Genomic DNA, 13210 nt, shown 5'->3' with positions numbered 1-13210 from the left:
ACAGTACAGTGGAACGCTAGCAGGCTCGCAACCTGTAGGTGTTTTTGAACTAAGTGTTCACCAGGTGTACTCCATCCCCCTCATGGTTGCCTTATTTGACATATATTGCTGAGGAATCCCCTAAGCAGTGTTGTCATCCCGATGAAAATCCTTAGGCTAGGTCTCTTAATTTAGATGCTTTAGGGACAGAAAGTGAGCATAACGGGAACGGGTAATCGGGTTGATTGAATTGAGAGATCAATTGATTATAGGCCACTAGAATAAATAGATGTTGTAAGGCCTATGTTGTTTCCGTTTATGCTTTTGATCTGTATTGATAATGACATCCCGAGGTTTTTAATATAGTGAAAATACATTTATTCGGAAATGCTATGATAAATTCTTTATCATAATTTTGGGAACAAATTTCGCAACATATTTCTTCAAAAGTATACTCTGATTTTCAAATAAAGCTTAAACAAATCGGTCTTTTCTGGCCGTGAAATTGGGGATGCTACAGTTGGTATCAGAGCATTAGTTCAAGCGAACTAGGAATTTGTAGGATTTCTAGACTTAAACTTAGAATGCTAAGCGATGATTGTGAGATGAGTGTCTACTATATTTTAGACACGAGCACTAGTTTATTTTAGGGAAAATGCCTAAATTGCTTTTATGTGCTATATGATTTATGCTTTGTCTGTAAAAATGCCTTATATGCTATTATTTGATCGGATCTATGGTCTGTTGCCAACCGGATCTGGAAATTTTATGTGTTCAGAATTCTAAACGTATAATTACGGTATTAGACCTAGCATGTAACTTTTCGAAGTGTCAACGAGGAATTAAACGTCTATCATAAATAAAGATTTAAATTCATCTACTTTGGTGTATAGATCGACATGGTGAGAACACGAACCGAAAACGCTAATGGAAATGTTAATCAGCGGATTGTGATTGAGTATGCACCATAAGTAGAAGCTGCACCCGAGCCAATCACGATGGCATGAGTACAAGTAATGATTCAAATGATGCTGGATCGTCAGATGGAAGAGACATGGCTTCTACTTCAATAGAATAAGGATGAACCTACTGTGCCTGTTGAACATCCTGAACCGAATGAAGGTCAGTCAGAAGAAGGAAACTATAGTAGAACCGTTGGCCAAGATGAACCGCCAGTGGTTAGGAGAAATAACCATGACAGAGGGATTGAAAGAAACGGATGCAAGTACAAAGACTTTATGACTTGCAAGCCATCAAATTTTACTGGGAAAGAAGATCCAATCGGAGTTATGGACTGGATATCTGAGATGGAGCTAGCTTTCATAACATGTGGTTGCAAGGGCAAGCTACAAACTACGTTTGCAGTACGTCAGTTTAGGGGTGGTGTTGTTTGCTGGTGGAACACCTTGGGGAAGACCATAAGCCCCAATGAGCCACTACAATTGACATAGGCAGAGTTCTTGGTCCACTTTAAACGCAAGTTCTGTTCATCCCAAAACTAACTAGAGAATCAGTTTCTGACACTGAAGAAGGGCAGCATGTCCATTGACGAGTATACCAATTCCTTCACAAAAAAATGGAGTTTTCTTTACGCATTGTCCCTGACGAGCTAACGAAAATTGATAAGTATACGAAGGGACTACCATGGGAGTATGTTGTGCCAGTATGTTAGGCACCTACTTTCGAGGCGGCCATCTGGGCTGCTAAGTCTGTTAAAGAGATGATCAAGAGTAGAGCCGCCAACAAGGTTGAAGTTGGCGAGAATAGGAAGTTTGATGGATCTTCAAGGTCCAACAAGAAAAGCAAATTCTCAAAGTTTGGTTCCAAGAAGTTTCGAGGAGTAGGAGGTGAAACAAGATGGTGTGAGAAGTGCAAGAAGAAGCACTCTGGAAAATGTAGAGAGGATGTGACTTGTTACAAGTGTGGAAAGATTGGGCATTACGCCAATGAGTGTACAGCCAGCAAGAGGGTATGTTATGGGTGCAATGAAGAATGGCACATTGCTAAGGATTTCCCGAAGAAGAAATAGGCAGCAAGGCCTAATGTTCCGCCAAGGCCAAAGGCGAGAGCATTCCAGATGACCCTGGAAGAAGCAAGGGATGCAACAGATGTCGCTTCAGGTACCTTTGTTGTAAATGTATTGCCTTCCAATATATTGTTTGATTCGGGAGCAAATTACTTCTTTATATCACACAAGTTTGGTGGAAGACTAGCATTTCCTGTAGATAAACTTGAAAATGCTCTAATTGTAGAAGTTGCTAGTGGAAAATTCATACCTGTTAGCGATTGCATTAAAAACAGCGTCATTGACTTGAACGGGAATAAATTCCACGTGGAGTTATTGCCCATTGAGTTAAACAGATTCGACATCATACTGGGAATGGATTGGCTTAGTGCAAACCATGCCGAGATACTATGTAATAAGAAGATGGTGAGAGTAAACCCACCTAGAAAAGAGTCATTTGTGGTGTACGGGGACAAGCACATAATAAATTCTGGAATCATTTCCCTGATGAAATCCATAAAATGTTTGTCCAAGGATGAACATCATACTTGGCATTTGTTATTGATGCAAAGAAGGAGAAGAAAGAGATACAAAGAATACCAGTGGTGTGTGACTATCCGAAAGTCTTTCCCGAAGATCTTCCTGGATAGCCCCCTGATAGACAAGTAGAGTTTCGAATAGGCTTGTTGCCAAGATCAACACCAATAGCGAAAGCACCATACCGATTAGCACCGACAGAGATGAAAGAGATTATGATGAAACTTTAGGAGTTGTTGGACAACGGTTTCATTAGACCTAGTCCATCACCCTGGGGAGCTCCGGTGTTATTTGTAAAGATAAAGGATGGAAGCATGAGGATGTGCATAGACTATAAGGAGCTGAACAAGGAAATGGTGAAGAACAAGTATCCATTGCCAATGATTAATGACCTATTCGATCAGCTGCAAGGTTCGAGCTATTTCTCAAAGATCAATTTTAGGTCAGGATATCATCAGCTGAAGGTGAGAGAACAATATATTGAGAAGATCGCATTCAGAACAAGATACGTACACTATAAGTTCTTGGTTATGTCATTTGTACTAACAAATTCTCCAACAACATTTATGGATCTGATGAACAGACTTTGTAAACCATTCCTCGATAAATCCGTAATAGTGTTCATAGACGGCATTTTGATTTACTCAAAGAGCCAGCAGGAGCATGGCAAGAACTTGCGAGAAGTATTAGAAGTTTTGAAAAAGGAGAACCTGTATGAAAATTTCTCCAAATGTGATTTTTGGATTCGAGAAGTCCAATTCTTGGGTCATGTGGTTAACTAAGAGGGACTAATGGTTGACCCAGAAAAGATTGAAGTTGTGGTGAAATGGGAACGACCAAAAAGTCCCACTGAGATTCGAAGCTTTCTGGGATTAGTTGGATATTACCGAAGATTTATCCAAGGCTTTTCTTCGATAGCTGCTCCATTGACATATTTGACCCATAAAGGAGCTACATATACATGGAATGAGAAACATGAAGAGACATTCGAGAAATTAAATAAGAAGTTATGTGAAGCACCGATTCTTTCTTTACCTGATGGATTTGAAGACTTCACAGTCTATAGCAATGCATCTGGAGTTGGGTTAGGTTGTGTTCTGACCCAAAGAGATAAAGTGATAGCATATGCATATTGACAATTGAAAGAGCATGAGAAGAACTACCCCGCTGATGATCTGGAGTTGGCAACGGTAGTATTTGCATTAAAGATATGGAGACATTATCTAAATGGCACAAAGTGCAAGCTCTTTCACTGATCATAAAAGTCTCCAGTATCTCTTTGACCAAAAAGAATTGAATATGAGGCAACGACGCTAGCTAGAGTTGCTCAAAGATTACGACTGTGAGATACTTTACCACCCTGGTAAAGCAAATGTCGTAGCTGATGCTCTAAGTCGAAAAGTAAACCTGGAAAGGAAAAGGCCAAGAGCGTTAAGAATTGAAGTTGTCTCAACAATTATGGAAATCATTAAGAAAGCTCAAGAAGAAGCTTTAGAGAAAAATGACCGAAAGGAAGAACGTTTAGGTAAAACATTGGTATTCGGTACAAATAATCAAGGATTGAAGGTATTCCAAGATAGGATTTAGGTACCTAAGATGGGAGGAATAAGAGATCTTCTGATGGAAGAAGCTCACAAGACCATGTACTCGATTCATCCCGGCAGCACCAAGATGTATAGGGATCTGAAACCTTACTACTGGTGGCCAACGATGAAGCTCGATGTTGCAAAGTATGTGGCCGATTGTGTAACATATGCGAGAGTTAAAGCACGACATCAGAAACCATATGGGAGTTTAGAACCTTTACATGCACCCATGGGTAAATGGGAAGACATCGCCATGGATTTTGTGACTAAACTGCCCAGGACGAAGAACGGTCACGACATGATTTGGGTAGTCATGGATCGTTTCACAAAGAGTGTACACTTCATAACAGCCAATGAGATGTGGTATATGGATAAGCTTTCAAATGCTTACGTGAAGGAGGTAGTAACACTTCACGGTGTACCTTTAACGATTGTATCAGATCATGATAGTCGTTTCACATCAAGGTTTTGGAGGAGTCTACAAGAGGAAATGGGTACGAAGTTGTGTTTAAGTACACCCTACCATCCACAGATTGATGGTCAGAGCAAAAGAACGATTCAAACTCCGGAAGATATGTTAAGATCATGTACCCTAGAATTCCAAGGTAACTGGGATGAGCATTTACCCATGGTAGAGTTTTCATACAACAATAGTTACCATTCGAGCATTAAGATGGCACCTTATCAAGCATTGTACGGAAAAAAGTGTCGTAGACCGTCTTGTTGGCTTGAGGCGGAAGAAAAGCATATTATGATGGGTTATGAGCATTACAACATTCCTATGGTGCACATGCAACCCTAATTGCTTTGGATCTAGGTTTTTCTCAAGTTATACATGCAAGTTAATTATCCAGAGCAAAACCCTAGATCTAGCATACACAATTTCCAAATTCATATGTATAAAAGGTTAGAAGATTACCTCACTTGTTATATTTTAATAACAAGAACAATCCTTGACCTTTGAAAGCTTAGTGCCCCAAGTGCTACACCTCTAATGGAGTCACAAACACTCAACACAACAAGGATGACTTAGAGAGAGGATGCAATCGGCAAACTTAGGGTTTCTACAGCTTAGGTCCGAAATTCCTTAGTATTGGGGGGTTTATATAGGGCTAGGTTGCTTAACCTTTAAGTTGGACTTGAATAAGGAAAACCTAGTTCCTAACTTAAGCCCAAAGCAACCCATGGACCTCCATAAGATGACTTGGACAAAATCTTATAGATCAAAGCTATAAATTTCATCCACTCCCATCAAGAAGTCCCTAGGCCTACTTTCACAACTATCAATGATTTGTAAAACAGCCCCTGCATTATTAAACAGTTCCTTTGATCCCAAATTTAATATCAAATTAATTTCTGATTAATCACTAATTAATAATATGATTTCCAAATAATATATTAATTTTATAATATATTAATAAAATCATTTTGAGTACCAATTTATTATTCATATAATAAATCCTACTCTCTCTCCACTAGTCATCCTATCAAGTTGCATGAGTGAAGGCAACCCAAAATGACCATGCTCATAATCAAATCAAGTACATGCCAATAATAGTTATGGGATTAGACACCCAATCCAACAGTTTCCCACTTGGATAAGTCTAATAACTATTTAGTATGACTTCAGAATCTGATCAGCAATCGTAGCTCTCAAAAGCCATTGTCGAACTCTGATCTTATCAAAAACGCGTCCTTTAGATAAGTGATCAAATATTTTTCCATTCTACAAGATATCCTATGGACATTAGAGATGGATTATAATCATTCTCTCTGTCCAAATTCTGTTTCCCGATTTCCGGTTTATATCGACCGACAATAGACTACAATTGAACACATCAACTTAGTCCAGGCTTGGCCAAGCACTTAGGGTGTCATCACTAAATCATCGAGGGGCCCATAGATATCGCTTTTATCACATTTAGGTTAAAAGGAACGGATAAACTTCGACTATATGCTTGTACTATTTACTCATCAAATCACACACAATAATACGTTTTATAACATCAAGTTAATTATGCATTTACATATTATCAATGTGCAACCGACTCGTAAACAACAATTATATGTCTCCGTTTCAAGAATATAAGATATTATCGTCTCACAATCACTCATGATAAAATCCATGAAGTGATTCAAATGAGCGTGAGTTTAATCCAATACTCAAATTCTTATTTCAGGAGTACTCATGAACACTGCAGCAAACTTGTGCTATGCGTAAGCTCTTAGACAATCTACAGTCGGATTCACGACAGTCTTGCCTCACTACTTACTTCCAAAGTATGATCGACTGTGGATGTTTGAATAAACTAGTTATTCGGGAATTAAAACATGTAAAGTGAAACACAAGAATAATCCAACCCAATATGGTCTCAAACTTTTGAATATAAATAAAACACTTATTATTTAATCACCATATTGATTAAACCTTATTCATTGTATAGTGTTCCTAACAATCAACTTAATACTTCAATTAAAACAATAGTTATCCCATGCTCCAAGCATGCACACTATGTTTATCTATGGTCCTTCTTTGTCAAATAGATCAATCGAACACATTTCCAATGATGTTCATTTCATAATTCCAAATCCTTATTGCAAGTGTAAGAATACCAAATTTTTTACCACTTACTAGAATGTGTTAGATTCTAAACTTACATGCAATGATCCTTTTGTAATATCAAAGCACCAAAATCACAGAGACTTGGCCAATGATATTACATTCCATTGGAGATTTGTTACCAAACAATTCCATAGAAATGAAGTCTCACATTCAAAGTACATTCCTTTGAACATCCTTCTTGCATTAAAGTTTCTAATCTTACATATATTCTTAATATCCAACTCCCAATATGGAAACATTTCCATATTTCCATATGATAATCAATTCTAAACAAGAGTTACCTCTATTCAGAACATGTCAATATGGCCATTCTATAATTATGTTATACTTCCAACTGTCCTTAGGCAACCAATCTTTAGCGAACTTCAGATTGTCCTTTATAGTTGTTTAACAACTTTTAGTCACATATTGTTTGTTTCACCCAAATATTCAAGCCAATATAAAACTTTCCAAAAACATTTAAATCCAGCAGTCATTACAGATTTGTTTTCAAATAGTCTAATATCAGAGTTTATCCCAGAAACATGAATAACACATGAGGAGCTGTACGATTACGCCTTCGCCTTATCGCGATCCCCTGATGCACCTGAAACAATAAACTGAAACTGTAAGCCCGAAAGCTTAGTGAGTTCCCCCAAACTACCCATACCCGCAACAATACATATAATCATAAACAGCATACAATGGGTCCATTCAACCATCGGGTTGGAATACCCCAGGCCCTCAACCTTCTGGTTGGAATGCCAACATACTATGGGTCCAATCATCCTCGGGATGGAATACCCCAGGCCCACAACCAATAGGTTGGAATGCCCACATACTATGAGTCCAGTCATGCCCGGGATGGAATACTCACGGCCCACAACCAACAGGTTGGAATGCCCAGGTCTATTGGCTTTCGCACAAAGCAGATAAGCCTCAACCGCCAAACAAACATGTGCATCTATAACAGATAATCACATAATAGTCCATAGACAACAACTGATTTAACAGATCATACCACATAGCACATAATACCATCCTATCTACCAGGATATCGATCTAACAGATCATACCACATACCTCATAATATTATCCTACCCTCTAGGATACCGATCTAACAGTTCATACCAGCATAACATAACCAGATAAAAATCCAAAGGGCCGACCTTGGTGCCTTAGACCCTTGAGTATAGTGATGATAACTTACCTCGCAACTGTCGACTCGAAAGATAAGCTCAACCTCTCGGATCACCGACACGAACTCCACCACCAATAGTTGCCATCAAACCATGTTCATAAATTTCCAATTTCCCAAAATGCCCCCAGAAGTCCATTGGTCAACCCTTGGTCAAAGTCAAAGCCAACGGTCAAGGTCAACAATCCATGTTGACCTCAACTCATCGAGTACCCTTAGATACTCGCTGAGTTCCTTGCATAATTAGTCAACTTGCCGAGTCACTAGAGTGACTCGTCGAGTTCCTACGGTTTGCGGCCGTAACCTCTTTGGCCAGCTCGACGAGTTCCTCTTGCAACTTGCCAAGTCCATACGTGTCCAAAGGTTGGGAAAACCCTAGCCGACTCGCCGAGTCACTCATCTGACTCGCCGAGCCCACGATAATCTTCATCGGACTCCCCGAGTCAACCATGCCCTTCACCGAGTCCCTTCAGTCCTTCATCCATACAGATGCTTTTTAAACCATGCAAAGGCTCCATATTGTAGATCCAACTTCCCAAGGCATGCTTATCACGTAAAGTTGAAAACTTTACGTGCATGCAAAGCTCTAAAGCCTTAAAATGACAAAACTAATCTTGCAAAGAAGTCTTACACTTGAGGGGAGGTTCATACATGCCAAAGCTAACAACTTTATGGACTTAGAGGACAAAGAGAGCTCGGATCTGAAGTTGCAACTTCAGATCTTAGCTCAAACACAAGAAAGGCTTCTTAAAAACCCACCAAAAAGAGATCTAGGAAGAAATAGGCCAAGGAAATAGCTTAATACCTTCAAAAGGGTGCCCACTGAAGTAGATCTCTGATTCCCACGAGTTCCTTGCTTCTAATCACTTGTTTCCCCAAGTTTTTATCGCAAAAATCCTTCTTCAAAGCTTAAACACACCAAAGAAGCACACACTCACACAAATTAGGGTTTTGGAATGTCAACAGGCTGTAAGGGGAGGCTGGGGGAGGCCGATGATCCTTTAAATAGGATGCAAAACCCCGAAATTTAGGGTTTCATCTTCCAGCTCCTACTCGTCGAGTCCCTTCTTGGACTCGGCGAGTAGGTCACTAAAACACGTGGACCAACCCGCTGCTACTCGACGAGTAGGACAACCAACTCGTCGAGTAGGCCGTGAAATCAAGAAAATCTTATATCAAAATCAGTACCTGAGAATTGGGGCGTTACAATTCTCCCCCGCTTAAATTCGATTTCGTCCTCGAAATCATTCCTTACCATTCCTGGAAACCCGATATCCTAAGGGGCACCTCATACCCATGACTGTCGACGACTTCCGAAGGAGACTAAATCCAATGGGAATCTTTTCATTCCAGAGAAGACGAATCCATAAACCCATGCAACACACAGTCTTACTCTACCTAAACCTACAATCTGGAAACCTGAAATCGGTCTGGCTCCCTTACAGACCACTCGTACTAACCATCTCTAGTCCTATTCTCAACACTACTATCCGATTGTTCAACCCAGGGATCTTGAAGTTCCTACCCGAAAATAGAACCATGGATCATATTTTGTTGAACCCCTGAGCCTACGACTCACCATCGGCCCGCACCGGGTATCTTGGCCTACTGCATAGAGCAGGACCGCCTCAGCCCGATCAAGCACATCATGCCACCTAATAGGCCATCCGGATAAGATGTCCACATAATACCGACGATAATCTACCATGCCACTCCTTATCGTCCACAACATCCATAAACTTGTAACATCCATGGAGTACAGTCCCGCAAGCGATTACCACCAACAACGTACCTACTACTACCGGCCAATCAGACAAAGTCCTGATGATTCAACGTATCGGAAACCCAACTTCCCTCTTCCTGAAGCGAACCCCTTTGTGTTGATAGGATAAAGCGTCCTCCAGCTCCCAAAATATCCTACAATAAATCCACTAATAAACACGAACACTCATGCCTGGCCCAATAAGCCTCGGGCTGGAATACCAGGCATGCCTACGACGGGTCCAGACATCCCTAGGATGAAATACCCTCGTATCCCCACACATGTTTGGCCCAAACAACCCCCGGGTTGGAATACCAAACATATCAGGTCCAATTAATCATAGGGTCCGGTCATCCTCAGGATGGAATACCCTAGATTGGAATACCTCTATGACATAACTCGGGTCTACTCATAACTTGAGATCCAAGGATCTATCCTTGCATCTCATCCACCATCCTCTGATTCGTCACAACTGAGTGCAACTCCCCCGAATCTCAACAATACATCCAATCCGAACGCGCTCCTACCAGAGACATAACCAACACAATCTTTATGCCCACAGCCTATGACTGGAATATCATTGCATGGTCCTCAGCATAGGTCTGGATTGCCTCTGATCCCACAGCATGAGCCTCATATGCCCTCTCCGGCCCTCTGCTCATGACTGGAATGCTTCCGATAACCTATCGACACCGATGTCGTCGCTTCAGATGCCCAACACTCCATCCTGGAGGCACTCACCTACTCCATTACCCAAAAGGGCCAGATAAGGTACTTCACAACACCAACAAACGTCACAGTGCTGAAACCTCACCCTACACTATCCACTTGCAGAACAAGTTGCTACTCCATAACACATATATTCTCAGAACCTGATTACATAACTAACAAAACCCATTCACAGTCTTCAGCACACTCCATCAATATGTTTACTACTTGAGGACATACCTACTGATTTCTATAGCATAGCAGCATACTCAATACCCACACATAGATCTACAAACGCATACAGATACTTTTAGCACACCAGAAAACCCAAGTTGTTAATATCGCCCTGAACACAAAAACTTACCGAAACAGTAGGCTGCCTTATGGTTGCTTCTGAAGTCCACTAAGACCTCCCCGGTCCCAACTTATCTGGAATACCGGAGTCCTGACCGGTTGTTGGGCCAATGGTAATCTCACAGTCGCCCCAGGCGACTCCCGAAGGAACTCCGTCTAGCAATAATCGCCCTAACTATATCGCCACTCATGGCTCCATCAATCCTTCTGATCCATTGATCATAACAGCTTGACAGCCTGACGCCATCGAATCAGATACGAAAAGAGAACGCTACCAGAATATTTTAGTCTTACATCATATCCGGTCTCCAACGGCCCACCGTTTTTCCTGATTCCGATTATGCTATGGTCTACCCACAATCTTGCGAACAGGCCCACCCTGACCTGATCATCTGTAAGAATCCGTGAATGCTACGAATCATCTCGCAGCCTCACAACACTTCCCACACCATCTGACTGCTAGTGAATGTTACGGCTACCCCCGCAGTCTTACAACACTTTCTATACTATCCGATCGCTTGTGGATGCTACGGCCACCCTCGCAGTCTTACAAAACTTCCGTTCTAACACAAACGCAATCTGATACCTTACCCTCAATCTATCAATCCACTTACCCTTAGAGTCTATCGCACACCCGACTGAACACCCGAACTGAACTCAATTTATGACTAGAACACCAAACCGATTCCCCAAATTCTGCTATCAAGCACCGAGAAGACGCGATACACGTGCTGGGAAGTTTACCGAACTCCCAACTCACACAACCCTAAAACCAAACAGCCACCTGGGCCGCCTTTCTTCCTGGCCATGATGCGGAACTTAACCCATTTTCAACACCGCTCATGCTTCTGTATCCTGGGACGATTCTCCCCCACTTAGATTCACTAAGTCTTCACAATACATGAAAATTAATGATCGATCCGATAACAACCAACTCTTCTAACTAGTGCTCCAACTAATACCTCGGCAACGAGCTACTTCCCTTTGTGCTTTCGCCCGCCAATCAATGACGGTTACTAAAACCACTGAATCCTGAGAATGTTGAATAACCATTCTGTGGGACCCTGTCAGCAGACCTCCCACATAATACCCCTTTTCCAAAAGTGTTCCAAACAAGTTTCCCGCTCAAACGTTCACAGCTGAACTACAGTAGCTGAAGCAACCTCTTCCCTAAACCGGACTACAAAATATTCCCAAGACATAGTCTATAATCCCAAAATTGAAATAGGTCGCACAATCAATCCTTACCACCTGATACAATAAATCCAAGGCAAACCAGACCTCACAAAATACTTATGCCACATCGAACCACCTGCGCTGAAATAATATCGCCAATCCCTGCAACCAACTGACCTCGAGATGGAATACAACCCAATCTTGGGGTCACAAGCCTGCTCACTCCTTTGAGCTCGAAAAACTGAAAGGGCACAACCCTTGCCATAGATGATAAAATTCTAATCAAGCACTCTACTCCCATCCTCTAATGAATCCCTGAACTCTAATCACCTACAATCCTTTGATAATAAATTTCTCTTGACACCTCCAATGGCCTAACAACTCATGAAACTCCACAACACATAGCTCAGACAGAACAGACAACTAACCCGAAATTACTGCTTATCCATACTCAACAATATTCCAAGACAAAATAAATACCGATCACGGACGACTTGACCACAATATTATTACAGAATGGGGTTTTCCAATTACATACCAGAGACTTCTTGCGGCTCGACCTCGACCTCCTGAGGAACGATGATCGTTGGAATCTGAATTCCTTCCGTCCTCAACGCAGGACAACTGGACCTGAAATGACCTGGCTGGTGACAGTGAAAGCATATCTGATCCTTCTTGCAATCCCGTTGCACATGCCCTCTCTCCCCGCACTTGTAGCACTTGAATTTGTGACAAGCAAATCTGTGGGTTCCCCCACACTTGCCACACACCTCGTGACCCTCCTGACTTCCAGTACTTAGGTTAGCTGTCTCCAACTCTTTGTCCTCTACTGAAAAGTCCCTCCTCCTCTTTCCTAGTTGTGACCCCACCACCGACACTCCCCCAGTAGTCATCCCGGTAGCAACATCTCTCACAGATTGCAACGCTGCAACTTGTTCCTCGAACTTGGCGATCACCCTAGCGGTGACCTGGTCCACGACACCGAATAATTCTTCTTGCAAAATCTAAGAAACTCCACGGAAATCATCTCCCGTATCTGATCGACGGACAATACTGGCCTATCCTGGCCACTCGCTCCCAATCATGATCCGGATCCCGCCTCAAATCGATTTGCCATCACCATGCTGAACATATACCAGGAAGATATCAGATAATCTGCATACACGACGGGGAACCTACTCCCAACCAAACCCTAGGGGTTGTTACTTCCTTGACACGCGTATGGGTCCTGTGTTTTCAGTAGTAAGAGCCCATACTACCTTCCACACCTACCCATATTTGTCTCAAGTATCACCACAACACC

Source organism: Lactuca virosa, chromosome 5 (assembly GCF_052849685.1).
Source record: "Lactuca virosa cultivar CGN04683 chromosome 5, Lactuca_virosa_CGN04683_v6, whole genome shotgun sequence".
NCBI classification, from domain to species: domain Eukaryota; kingdom Viridiplantae; phylum Streptophyta; class Magnoliopsida; order Asterales; family Asteraceae; genus Lactuca; species Lactuca virosa.
Note: the sequence above shows the minus strand (reverse complement) of the source record.